The 14,568-nt window shown below is 37.6% G+C and overlaps 1 protein-coding gene across 1 annotated transcript in view; it reads left to right on the top strand.

Moving 5' to 3' along the window:
- The first annotated feature begins 9,911 nt into the window (after positions 1 to 9,911).
- LOC139139198 (uncharacterized) overlaps positions 9,912 to 14,568 on the top strand; it is a 120,081-nt gene continuing 115,424 nt past the window's right edge. The window contains exon 1 of the mRNA XM_070708023.1: positions 9,912 to 10,053. The gene's annotated coding sequence lies outside the window, so the exon portion shown is untranslated. The remainder of the gene's footprint in view (positions 10,054 to 14,568) is intronic.

Below are 14,568 nucleotides of genomic sequence, written 5' to 3' on the forward strand. Positions count from 1 at the left end.
CGACGCACAGCATAATCCATCTCCATCCGCAATAAAATAGAACAAGCTTAAAATAAACGATCAATCACAAAGAATATTATAGGGATTGAAATTCATCGAAAGATTCTAGAGACTTTAAAATACAAAAATAATACAATATCACCTTTTAATGACGTAAACTCAAAGGGATTTCTTATGACAAGTGTTGCGGAGGGATATTACGCTGCACAGGCATAACTTAACCTTTGACCTGAAAGTTTCAAGCTTGGAAATTACTTGTCAACTCATTCGTGCAGACCATGTGCAGACGCACTTGACAGCCTGAGAGCCTCTGTAATGTAGCGACCAGATTTTACTTTCAAACACCCCATCAAAGTAAACGAACTTTTCGACTTTTTGAAGAAATGAAAGCTAAACTTTAAACGTCAAAATCGAAAGACCTCAACTTTGATTAATTTCTTCAACGAAACTTGAAACCATTCTCTTGCAGAATGAAGAATACAATTCGGGATCACCGCGCTAATTTCAGTAGGCCTAGTACTACGGAAAGAAGTTACCTTGTATTTAAAATTCAAAATCCTGCAATCCCCTTTGTTAAGTCAATAGGGGAAAAATGGAATTTTGATTTTCACAAAAGAAAGCCGATGAAAATTTTATTTATTAGGCCATGTGCTTCAAAATGATCCCCCACATGTGGTGAGCTTAAACAAAAAAAGGTATTATAAAATTTTGAAAGTCCGCATGTGTCCCCGAGGCGCATTCTATCTTGGGGCAGAGGATTACTCATAGTCTTTATTAGAGCTGAGTATTAATAGATAGTGTAGTGTCGGCAAGTAAAAATAGAAGACGAAACAAGACAAAAAGACGCTGTTGCAATGTTATAATTTTACAGGTCAAGTTAAACACAGGACTCGACATCCGCAGCAAATATAGTTTTAAAATGCTAGATTTAAGATGTCAAGATAAAATGCAAGGTTTCTTTCTTTCCAATAGTAAAAAAGAAGACGGACGCTGCAGCTCTTTGTATTTTTATTGTTATTCTATAAAATCATTTATATCTTCATTAATTGGTCATGAGACCTCTTGTGTCTGTATTTATAAGTTACTTGTCGCAGAACGTTTTAGAAACGTTATTTGTTTTTAGCAAGTTAGTTCACTGCATAAAAAATATATACTCTCTCGTTCTGTTCCTAAAGGTACTGGTCAGATTATCTGGCTGGGGTTTTCGGTAGATTGCTTTACGTGAATCGTAAAAAAGTGGCTGCCCTCTGTGGTGCTATCAAGGTATTGCATGCTAATAGTCACGTGACATCTCTCTCCTGCCTCCCTCTTATACATTTTGGTGTATAGAGGCAATACGTAATGTACCGTCTGTCTACGCAATAAAAAGCTGTCGTGCCTTCAGTTCATCTTCAAGAAAGTGTTCTGTGTTTTTTCGAACCCAATGATAAAACATAACACCCGCACATAAAAAAATAGAATGACCTATTGCAACTTTTGAAACGTTGGTTACCCCCAGTGCTTCCAAACCAACTGCCAATAGGATAGGGCAGCATTACATAAGTTTACTTAGTACAAGTGTGAAGTGTTTGCGCCATCTTGTTAGGATATGCGAAGTTTATGGCAAGGAATATGACATAATTGACGATATTAAAACTGCATGCACGCTTTTCAATGGGAAGAAAACGAACTTTCAAAAACTACCCTCGGTAAAGCTGAATGACAACTTGAATTTTGTTTGTGTGCACACCTGTCTGGGTCTTGTTATATGTTATAATGGGTGTGGATGAGGATATCGGAAGACAGAGACGTGCATTTTGTGTTATAGCTAACCACAGTCCCTCTATCCATGGATAGAGGACTGTGAGCTAACATGTTACTCAGACAATTGAAAATTTGTAGTCCAAATGTAAAAAAAGCATTATTTATGGCATATTGTAGTAATATTTACTGTTGCAATCTTTAGGTGAACTTCAAAGTTAAACTCCTACGGACAATGTTCTTTCTCCTCAGCAATGAAACTTGCTAAGATCTCCTTCAAGACAAGCTGTGTGCTGCAAGAAAGTTGTTAGACGAAAGGAGGAATGGCTACGAGATCGAGCAAAATCAGTTCTGCTATTTAACGTTTGTTCACAGAAGCCACAGAAAAAAAGCAACGTAGGAGACGATATTGTCTTCCGGTCCGAAAGAGTATGTTTCATCTTGATCAAACGAAGATACATTCTCTATCATTTAACTTAGATTTAAATTAGCTGTCATATATTCTATAAGACAGTGCTTCGCCAAAAATAGTAGCATTTAAGTAAAGGCAGGGAGGCCATAGTGTTTGGAAAAAAGGGGCAATGGCCGCAACTTTTGGTGCTTTTTTCAGTACCTTGGTTTATTCGTGAACAGCAAGTTCTCGTTCTACACCATAGTAATTCTCCTGACCAGTGTTGTCAAAATTTACTACATTCTTCCCCAAAAAAACTTCCGGTAGGAAGAAAACAGAACACGTGTTCTAAAGTATCAATATCACCACATTGCATACACGAGTAATCTTCCACAACTTTACATTTCTTTAACGCGTCGCCGATAGGCAATGATTCTCTGTAAAATTGTGAATTTAAAAAATCTGACTTTTCCTCCGTAACAATTTCAGAGGGGAGGTTCCATATCCCTCTCAAAGAAAATAAAACTTTGTTTGGATGAAAATTTTTCATGTGTTCGCTGTGATGTTGGTATTGCAGCTTTGTAAAGTAGCTTTGTACTGATGTTTTCTAGCGCAAAGGTCTAATCATCAACTAAAACAGAAGGGTTTCGTCTAAATTGGTCATTACTTCATAATTGTAATGCCGCAGTTACAAAGTCTGTCTATTTTACTCCATTTTGAAGTCGTGGAAAGACAATGAGGATCCATTTGAGTTAAAATAGATCTCCTACAAGGTTTACATGTTGTCTTAACCAATCTGAATAAAAGGCAGAAGAGCCTGCGACTAATACGTTGGTTGTTCCAGATTGCTTGGTTTGCTCCTTCTTTTCCATTCAAACTACACTGTTTTTGAAAGGCGAAAAATCTGAGCATGCTTGTAAGATGGTTCTGAAAAAGTATGGACGTGTACATTTCAGTTTATTAGCACGATACCTACATGTCAGGAGAAATTCAAGACCTCTAAATCTATTGAAATACAATATGCTGTGAATATATTAATAGTGGAAGCCATTTCAGTTTAAGGGCTTTGCTTAATGTAGATAAAACAGGTATGCCAAGACCCCCTTCATTCTTATCAGCAATGAGCTTTATTTTTATTTATTGTACAACACCATAACATTACATAATAGTTATAATATATAAAAAGGAATCGACGGACTCGTAAATATATTTGTATATTGGGATCATGTTCAAAAATGTTTGACATGGGTATAATGTGTTTTCCCAAAGACTTTAGGGAGAAACGCCAAAAGCAACAGCAAACAATAGAAAATGGCCCAAGACAACAAAGTTGTCAATTTGCAAGAGGCAACTATTGAGGGCGCTAATTAGCGTGATCATAAAAAGGTGGAACGTCGACTGATACCGTGGCAGAGGATGCTACTCAAAGACAACACCATGGCGTGTTTAACTGTACTGGACAACGAGGTGAAAAGGTTGACATTATGCAGGTGACACAACATAATGCTTTTACATCCCTTGACAGTTAACGGTGTAAAGTTTGGGCTGGGAGTTTGAGGTGCACTCAACTCTATTCAAGGTGGCACTCACACCTAGAATCTATTTAAAATAGCAGGAATTGAAATGACAAAATTTATCAGCAGATATTATTTGCTTTATCACTCCCTGAGATCTCAAGAAATACGCAGTGTGAAACAGAAAAAAAATCAAAATGCACTTGATAGGAACAAGTTCGCCCTTCAATCCTGTGTTATGTAACTGGAATGCCATTTGTCTTTATGACTGAAAACATTGTACTTTGTTTATAAGATTAGGAACAAATGTGATGATCTTGCGGCATAATTTAGCTTGGTTAGACTTGAAGTTAATTTATGCGGCGTTTACTTGTTCAGTATATTCTTTTCCCTCTGAAATTCAGCCCCCTGTTCTTTTGCGCACTTACAGGCTTTAACATCAGTGCTGTTTGATCTTTGACGGTCGACATATTTTATTTTGCATGGAATCACAGTTTCAAAGTTTCATGACATGATTTATATCAGAAAAGCTGCACATTATCAGTGCTAACAAATCAAAGCTGTTAAACAAACGCTCGTAGTTGGTTTCAAAAGGTCGCCACCAAAACAAATATCATTTATCAACTTTTAACACCACCTACAAATAGAGTGGTACGTCTCAAACATATAAATGAGAGTGCAGGGCTAAGAATCCTTTTATTTCTGTCTGAAGATTGCAGGATGCATGAACCTTAAGTAACAGATATTATTACTTTGTACTTTAAGTTATTTGTGTGTGTATGTATATATATATATATATATATATATTATATATATATATATAGATAGATAGATAGATAGATAGATAGATAGCTAGATAGCTAGATAGATAGATAGATAGATAGATAGATAGATAGATAGATAGATAGATAGATAGATAGATAGATAGATACATGCATACATACATACATGTTTACATACATGTATACATCATGACAGTAGGAGCCTCTGGGATAACTTAGTGGTGGTCGGCTCTAAAATGTTGGCAGGAGGGAGGCCACCAAAATGTTTCTTGCCAACAGCGCGCAGCGGGGGCTTTGAAATTGTGGCTAACTTCTTTGGGGGTCGCAATATAAATACATTTATTAATTTTCTTACACTCTAGCTATGACTGATATCGCCCTATGGCCCCTTGGCTCTAGCAGGGTAACGTGCCTTCGAGCGAAACAGTTTACACCATGGACTTCTATGGTCTAACACGGTAATGGGAACTTTATTCTGTCAAATCCTGTTTGATGAACGATTACATAGAAAAAGACAGCGTCATGATTTTGTCTTCTGAATACATTTTTCACAAATTATATAAAAATATCAAATATACATTGGTTGAGATACTCTTATAATGTGTAAAGGATGTGATTGGCAATCATTTGACAATGTGTTTCGAATGTAAATTCCTAAAAAAGTTTTCGTTCCTAAATGAGGTGGCCGAGGTGTTCAAGGGTGTGGCTTTATTTATTGATCATATTCATAACTTACAATTTATCGATAATGATTAGACTTATCAGGACAAAAGCCGTCGACTCAAGGTCATTATTGAAGTGGAATAGAAGGGCGTACTGACATAGCAAAATTCGCTCATGTTTTTGGATCGCAACTTCCTGTCAGTAAAATACTGTAAATGGTATTTAGGAGAGCGGCAGAATTTCATTGACAACACTAGAAATGTGTGTAAAGTCGTAAATTAGCAGAGGAGACTTACGAGAGAAAAGAAAGTTGATACGAATGAAGGGCAGCCGGGACGCGGGAGTCAAATCTCTGCGTCCCCCCCCCCCCCGCGTCTACAACGCCTACTACACAGTTTCCCGTTCGTGTCTGCGTGTTTATAACGAACCACACTATCTACAACAAACAATTCTTTCCGTAATAGGCCTGCTGGTGAGGTCAGCTTCGCAGAAATTATGACTTAAGCTGCATTAATTTACAAACTTCTCTGGAGGGGGATTCAAAAAAGTTCTCTGATTTTTTTCTCATGGAAGGAGGGCGCTATTTTGTCATATTTTCTCTTACAGGAAAACATCTTGAAACACAGAAAACTGCGATCACAAAAAAGGTCTGGAAACAGGATGACTTCCCTCAGCTGTCAGGAAAAATGAATGTAATTAACATGATTGTATAAGGGGAAATTAATTGTACTTTTTGGCCAATTTTTCTGTACTTTTTGTTCTGTGTGTATCAGCTGCAGTTTCGTGTACTACTCCCCGCAGCATGCCAGAATAATCATTCTGTCTGGCAAAATTTTCAGAATACTTGTAAACACCGTAATCGATATCAATGTTATTGATGATAGATGAATTCTAGTCCGGACTTGAATTCAATCTTTAAAAATAACAATGCTGACTTTACACATACGGCTTTGTTGATAAGCTAAAAACTTGACTTTTCATCACGCTTCAGCGCGTAGAACAAGAAACTGCAGTAGATACACAAAACAAAACCACTAAAAATAGCCGAAAGCTACACCTATAATAATAATAATAATAATAATAATAATAATAGTTTATTTGTAAAGCGTCTATATCCACTGTGATAAAAAGTGATCAAAGACGCTATAAAATTACACCACTATTTCAAAAATGTTAAATATGCAAGTAAAATGAGAAAAAAGTTCACAACTAAAAGAAAAATATACAAGTAATAAAAACTTCAAATTCAACAAAAACAGCACTTTGCACAACAACTCATCTGGAGTAAGGCCACCCTTAGTCTCGTAAATGGCCTATTCTCACCCACAAATCTGACGTGTACCCGGTCAGAGTGTGTATGCTGTTCTATTTGTGTCCTATTAAAAGTGACCCGGTGTGACTTCCTTTGTTCCTGTGCCAGGGAATTACGGTTATCAGTAGCTGCCATTTAGTCTTATAACTTTAAGCTCAAACTTTCGGTTTCATGTCTCTGCTATAGAATGCTGCAAAAGTTGTGGACGGGCTGTTTCATATCCTTAAATATTGTGCATTGGAACAAGCGGCTCACTGCAATCTTTGCACTGCTCTATAGACATAAGGGAGCATTCGTTATTTACGGGGAGGGGGGGGGGGGTTGGTGGAATTTGAGCGACAAATGAAACGTAAAAAGCGACCCCCCCTCCAAATCAAATTTCTAAAATTTGACCCCCCCTCAATTCATCAATTGTAAAATGTGACCCCCCCCCCCCCATGAAAAAAAAATTTCATCAGATTTGATTCATTAACCCTTCGCACCCTGTGGCCCGGGCTGAAAAAGTTTCCTCACATACTAGAGAATCAACATTTTTGGTGAAATGCCAAAATCAAATTTTTTGCACACACATGAACTTGTAATCGCTCTAGTCTAATCAAGTACACTAATATCAATAATCAAGAGTACATAAATACACAGATTTACCTAGTTTTATATTGGAAAAAAATTATTCATAGTTTCCATATAGACAAGATAGTGAATCAACATTTCGGTGACATTCCAAAATCAAATTTCTTGCACAAACATCCACTTGTTACCACCCTAGTCTAATCAAGTAAATTAATATCAATAATCAAGCGTACATAAATACACAGATTTAACTAGTTTTGTAATGGAAAAAAATTATTCATAGTTTCCTCTGACAAGATAGTGAATTAACAATTCGGTGAAATTCCAAAATCAAATTTCTTGCTTACACATGCACTGGTAACTACCCTAGTCTTATCAAGTACATTAATATCAATAATCAAGAGTCTATAAATACACAGATTTAGCTAGTTTTGTATTTAAAAGAAATTATTCATAGCTTCTCTTAGATTATGTATGGAGGACCTGTGTATTTTCTATTTTGCCTGGGAGTTCTTGTGTGTTATCACTGTATACCTAGGAAGTCCAAGACGGGAAACTTTCCAGAGAGTGTTTTACATTGCATGCTGCACTGGCACTGGAAGGTTTGAGTGTCAGCGTGTGCTCTTTACTCTATTTTGAGTCTTACTCAAGTCAGCAGATATGTAAAGAAACCGGTGAGTGGCAGAGATCGAATTTTATGCGGATCGGACTGTTATTTAAACCCTACGCCATCCTCTACTTTAGTTGATGGAACGAACATTGCTCACACAAGTGAAAGCCGTGCCGTATATTTGCAATATACGCACTGGCACGCTAAGATGATAATATCACCACAAGTTGAAAGCTGATCTTTCTGCAGCAAATTGTGTGTTAACTGTGAACTTTATTCCGTTTATGAGTTCAGTCAGATGTCTGAGATTGTCATGAGAACATTATTTATGATCGTTCCATTGAACTTTTGTCGATGCGCGGAGTTAGCAGAGGAAGACTTCAGATTAGTTTGGCATGTCCCGACCGGAAGTAAACAAAAGATCTACGATGGCTGCTCCCGAGGTAGCTGAACTGGACGCTGCTTAGCAGTGAATTGCGTGTGTTGTCGCCGACTTTCATGTGCAGACATTACACGGGACTTACAATTGTGCTCATCATCGAACATTAGTTTAAGTCGCATGTGAACTATTTGTGTTTCCCAGCCGCGTGGTCAAGTCTGAGGTACCTCTGCGGTAACGTTAAGTTTTCCATAGAAATTGTTAAGCATTTAGAAAGGGTTTGAACGGAGTTTTGTTCTGAAATTGTGTTCGACTCCTGCCGTCGGGAGGTCGATCAGTACGGTTACTGTTACCATGGAGTAATATTATAGTTTTGAAGTACGGTTTTACTATTTTATATGTAGACCCCGATATTTGACACAATATAGTAATATACAGAAGTTGTTTGTTACATTATATGACTGTGTGTTGTTCCTCATTTCATGCCCCATGCTGTGTAGCCCTGCGTACAGGTGTGTGCACGTGTGTTCCCAGCATTATATGGCCTCTACCAAAGCCCTGCAATGGTCTTTGAACAGACTTGAGGTCTCTGCGGCCTGGATCTGGACCGCAATGAAGACTAAAGGGTCTTTTTGGCCGAAATTCTGCTCTATTGGGCAAAATCCTTTCCCTGCCTACCTTTACCTCCTAACCAATCCCAGAAAAGATGCGATTGACTTCTCCTAACGTCCAAAACCGCTCATTTTCTGAAACATAACATACTTGACAAGTTGTTTACCCATGGAGATCCCCATTTTGAATCTCGCTGCAGAGACCCCAGTTGTCTCCACAGACCTTTGCAGGGCTGTGGTGGAGGCCGTATACGCCAGGAACACACAGACCTGTACTCAGGGCTACATGCTCCGTTGCTGCTCTAGAGAGGTTAACGCCAGTCTCGGACTTGTTGGCCCTGCCAGAGAAATAAATTTGGCTGAGCTTCGGTCGGTTATTATTCTGCCGTCTCGAAACATCGGTTACACAAGCAACATTTCGGTGAAATTCCAAAGTCAATTTTGTTTTCCATAACTCAATACAAACCTTTGTAAAATTTGACCCCCCCTTCAATCATTGATTGTAAAATTTGACCCCCCCTAAAAAGCGGTTTTGTAAAAGTCAACCCCCCCCTGATTTCCACCAACCCCCCCCTCCCCGTAAATAACGAATGCTCCCTAACATTAATGTTTCCGTTGACACATAGTACTGGTCCCTTTATACCCTTGTGGTGGTTATGTCTTAGTACAAAGCTCTTGAATAGTGTAGCTCTAGTCCCACGGACACAGCTCTCTTCTTTAGTGTGATACCAGTTTCATTTTGGTGATGTCTACATGACTAAAATGTGGTTACATATCAACTAATTCCTAATTTCTACACACGAACTCTCAATAACTTAGTAATTCCAAACTGTAGGTTAAAGTGGCCTTGGATCAGCGTTATTGTAGTTCATGGCTGTGGCGAAGTTGACAGTTTGGCAAACAATTCTTTTTTGATTCACGGTTCTCAGAGCGCGCTTTCTTATTTTCCACTGATTGTAGCTTTTTTAGTTTATTTACTTGTAGACAAGCTGACAATAATTGAATTGCATTACTTCGCATATTGCAAAGTTTAAATCTCAAATGATTCAACAAACTGTGACCTCAGTAAAAAGCAGCGATTTATCATTGTAAGGGTCAAAGGTAAATCAAATTGTAAATATTACCTAGCTCTAACTGCAGATTCATTCTGTTTTGTTCCTTTTCCTCATTGGATTCACCTCCTAGGTTGGTATTCCTTCCCTGACATTATATCGATTCACCTTTTGAGTAAAAAGCTCTGTCGTTGACAACGTAACGTTTGTGAAAGTTGCTGCGTACTACTTAACGACCAATAAGACTTTTTTGACCAACCTGTGCATGCGCACTTGCACAAAACTGGAGTGGTTGAACAGTTGAAACCCCAGGCGGAAACGAAATCAACAATCTTGTCGTTTCTAAAGATCTTGTGCACAGTTGATTGTATCCACACGGCTGAGGTCCTGCAAACCCACATCTATCCTAATTGTTGCACAATCTGAACGGTGAGTACAAGCATTTAAGCACATTCTCACACATAATGACAATATGTGGTTACATAGCAAAACTTCCTAGTTTCTACACATGAATTGTAAATAACTTACCAATGCCAAAGGTTAAAGTGGGCTTGGATCATCGTTATCATAGATTACGAATGTGGCGAAGTTGCACCAAAGCATATCGTCAGTTCTACCTCTACTATGCATACTAAAGCCTTATGTACTTCTTCACGTGATTTTGTCAGAAAATGAACACTTCGTCGGCGCTGGCAGATAGGGCAGCAAAACAGTGCTGTAACCCAAGGAATGGCCATAGTGAACTTCGAACTTGGGATGGGAAATTGTGAGGGCTTGAAAATTCCTGAAGAAACTGAGGAGAGCCGCCAAAAACTTTGAACTTTGAGTAAATTGTGAATGAATGAATGAATGAATGAATGAATGAATGAATGAATGAATGAATGAATGAATGAATGAATGAATGAATGAATGAATGGCAAATGTTTAGAATCTGTTAAGAAATACTGTGATCTAGGGTGACCCTACATCCAACCTAGACTGAAACACCAATATCGATGGCATCAAGTCCAACAGATGAGAAAGCGTACTCGCGGTTATAATATAAGAGGGACACAAAAACTATTAGAGTTCTTTATTGTTCACTAATTACTAGCCATCTGGAGTATGGGAGTGTTGTTTGGACGGCACATTCTAAACGAAATCTAGTCAAATTACAAAGGATCCAGAAAGCGGCGACTAGATACATGCTCCAATATCCTACAGGTGTTGATTATAAACAGAGATTGGTTTATTTTAACCTTTTACCATTGTCATTACGCAGCGAGGTGCTTGACCTTATGCCCTTCATGAATGTATTACTGGGCTATTGTTATATAGGTATTTTCTCATGTGACACTATATTCTGTGAATATATACAAGTTTGTTGAATTTTCATCTTCTAACATTCATACCATACGCCTATTTATTGTAAGTTGGGGCTTAAGCCTACCGGCTTTCTTCTCCAAATTTGATATTTCCCCGTCATATTATAGCCGATGCACCAACTTTTTCGACTATGTTGTTAGTTACAGCGTATACCGTCTGACGGAAATGTTAGATTTAATATTTCATCAAAACATAATTTATTTTCGCATTTTCTTGAATATGCATGGTTGCAATAGTATGCACCTCGAAAGTGAAAGACTTAAACTTTTGCTCTAACTTTCCTCAAGGAATCTTTCAATCATTCTCTTTCAAAATCAAGAGTAAAAATACGGGGTCACCGTGCAAATTTTGGTACTAGAGAAACAAATTACCCAAGATTTACCGATATTAGAAATTCAAAATGGCCGCCATCCCTGTGTTAACTCTATGGAGAAAAATAAAATTTTCAAATATCGAAAAACTAAGCCGGTGAAAAGTTTTCTTTCACCAAGTGCTTTAAAATGAACCCCCACATGTGGTATATCAGAAGAGAATTGTAAAAGTTTGAGAGTCCAAATGTCTTCCCCGAGGTGCGTTCTACCTAAGTTCAATAACGTTCTTGAACTTGCTGTATTCCAGAGCATCAGTAAACATGGTCAACAGAACTACATGCATTAAACAAAAACAAAAGATGCGCACTTACAGGATCTTTAAGTTCTTGCAAAAATCAGGGATGTATCTTTTTTGAACAGTAATCGTAAACAGACAGGCCATGGAAACGCTCTCGTTCCTCTTCGTCGATAGAGGAAGGTCGACAAGAGGGAATCTTTAGCATACAATGCAACACAGGTAACGTTGTAAATGAGCATTACTGCAATCATAGAATGAAATATGGTCGTTTAAATACCACGAGGTGCTTAGGTTTTATTAAATTTGTTCGATATAGGAATTCTTTTCACTGTAGATTTGGAAACAGTGTAACGGGGCGATGGGAACAATGTCCTTTCCTGTCGAATGTAATATGATAATGTAAAATTGCAACTGCTTTAAGTTTTGTGAATTTGTAAATAATTTAACGAAAAGGAAAGGTACGATAATTTGCAGTATTTTTTGTGTGAAATAAAACAGGATCAATGTTAGCCACTGGTTGAGTGTATTTCTTCCTATCAAGGAACTCAAGTATAAAATCAGGGGTCACCGTGCAAACCTTGGTATTAAAAATTAATTGCCCAGTATTTCCAAACATCTAATATCGAAATGAACACAATCAAAGAGATAAAATCACGGAGAAAAATGTAATTTCCGATTAAAAACGTTATTTACTCCAAAGGTTTCAAAATGAAACCTCACAAGCGGTAGACAAGAAAAGTACTTTAAAAGTTTGAAACCCCGAATATTTGTCCATTGCAACGCAGCCTATGTACTTGATAATTCGGTAATCTTAAATTACAAATTAAGTTTATTGATTTCGATACTGAATCGTATAATTATTTTCTTCCTTAAATAAAAATCCAGAAAGTTTGAGAAACGCGTACAAATATCCTGATGTGTTTAGAGCAATGCGTTTGTGTATACGTAATCTCGTGGTAATTTAAAAAAAAAAATAAATATAGCTTGCCAATTAAATAATTTGTCAGGAAATCCAGGACCCTCTTATGATCTACTTAGCTAAATATGTCAACAGGAAAAGTTGGCTTATCGATAAGTCTTGTGAGTTAGTATCGTGCTATTGATATGTAACTTTATTTCATTTTCCCCTTCTCTTTGTGTTTATACACTGCGAAAAAAACATGTCACACTACACACCTTATGGTGGAGTAACTGTTGTCATAACATAAATAGAACAAATTTTTATGCTCTATCATATCCCGATACTACAGTGTAACTAGCTTTTGCAGTTCTCAAATTTTCTCCCACAAACATATACCTGCCCAACTCCCCAGCTATTTCATAAGTACTCTGATAGTTTTTTGTGTGTAAATCAGCGCACAGATTACAAGAACATTACAATCATCACCATCTTCGTTTTCACTGTGACAGCATTTGTTCGCATTATTAATAACTGTCTAAATTTTATTCTGATTTTTTAAATATTCTTTTCTATTGAAGACAGTTAGCCATCATTGATTTCATTTCATCTAACCTTCCCCGCTGTCCTTGATGCTTTTCAAAATATTGATGAAGTCTAATTATTTGACTTGGGCATGCGTCTCATCTCTAGTCATGAAGGTCAATTGAAATGTTTATATATTTCTATCCGCTTTCTGTTGAAAACCATTGATGAAAAGCAAGAAGATTTTATCAATACATTCTTTGAAAATTTCAGATTACAATAGTTATACGGACAATTTACTTTACGTAAGAATAGCTATAACATGAACGGCCACACCATACCCACATCTGAAATATCGCTACTATACAGATACAAAATATCGCATCACAGAACTTCTACTGGCAATGATGCCGACAGTGAAATAAAAATACATGTTTTTGTTAGTAATTCCACATGTGAATTTATAATCGTAATTTGGTCGAAATGAATAGCAATGAAGTTTGACCTGAGAATATACTTTAACTATCTTTAACAATTATTCAGCTAGAAACTTTGGTATGTCATCTTCATCGTCCCTGGTAACAAGTATTTGCGGCCACGCTTCATATCAGTGACCTACAAAACGAGTATTTGAGTAATCGTGTACTTGTTTGACTTATCCGATGCCCATAAATCTATTTTGCAAACTTGACCCCTGTATTGATTAGTGTTTGACATCTTAAAGTGTGGGCAGCCGTTAGTCTGGCAGAGACCCTGCGATTCGCGTTCTTCCCAGTGTCAGTCAGTTGGAACACGCGCGCGCCCTTCAGAGACGCGACGCGAATCCCAGGGTCTGGACGTTCTTGCAAGCGACCGGTCGGATTTCTGCCTGATCCGGGTACTTTGTAGAACTCCACACATCTGTTAATCGAAACAACAACGACACGTACCATAGCCAAATAAAATTAAAAATGAAAAATAAAACCATACCGCGTATATAGGTTTACTAGCTACTAGTACAAATTCTCTCCGCCCAGTTAGATAGGTGTTTCTTTTGAAGTCACAACCCTTATGAATATTCATATACTTGCAAGAACCGACAGTCGCTGTGTCTGGCAGCGCGTGCTCACAGCTGCACAGCGTCGCCTTCGAATGCAGGCCCAACTTTGGCGCGCACAAAACAAGGCACAGCGACTGTGGAAAGTGTGGGCAGCCGTCTGCTTTATTCCATGCTTCAGAGATTCAGTAATTGTCCTCTTCACCACCGTATTTTGCAACACAACACCTGAAGTTGACCTCAAATTATCGAGTTGTCGACTTCTTTGCTACCTTTAATGTTTTGAGTGAACTTAGTCCATTTCAGGGTTATTGTAGGTTGTGACTTGTGTTTAGCTTAGAGCAGAAGCAATTTGGCTCCTTGGTAACTAACTTTTCTTCAGTCATTTGACATTTATGGAAATTTGTGGTTAATTAATCAAAATCCTGAAAATATGATCAAACCTCGAAATATCTCGTATGTATTTACCTGCTTCTCCAAGCATAAAATTTGCGAAGTCGTTCATTATATC

Source organism: Ptychodera flava, chromosome 8 (assembly GCF_041260155.1).
Source record: "Ptychodera flava strain L36383 chromosome 8, AS_Pfla_20210202, whole genome shotgun sequence".
Classification (NCBI taxonomy): domain Eukaryota; kingdom Metazoa; phylum Hemichordata; class Enteropneusta; family Ptychoderidae; genus Ptychodera; species Ptychodera flava.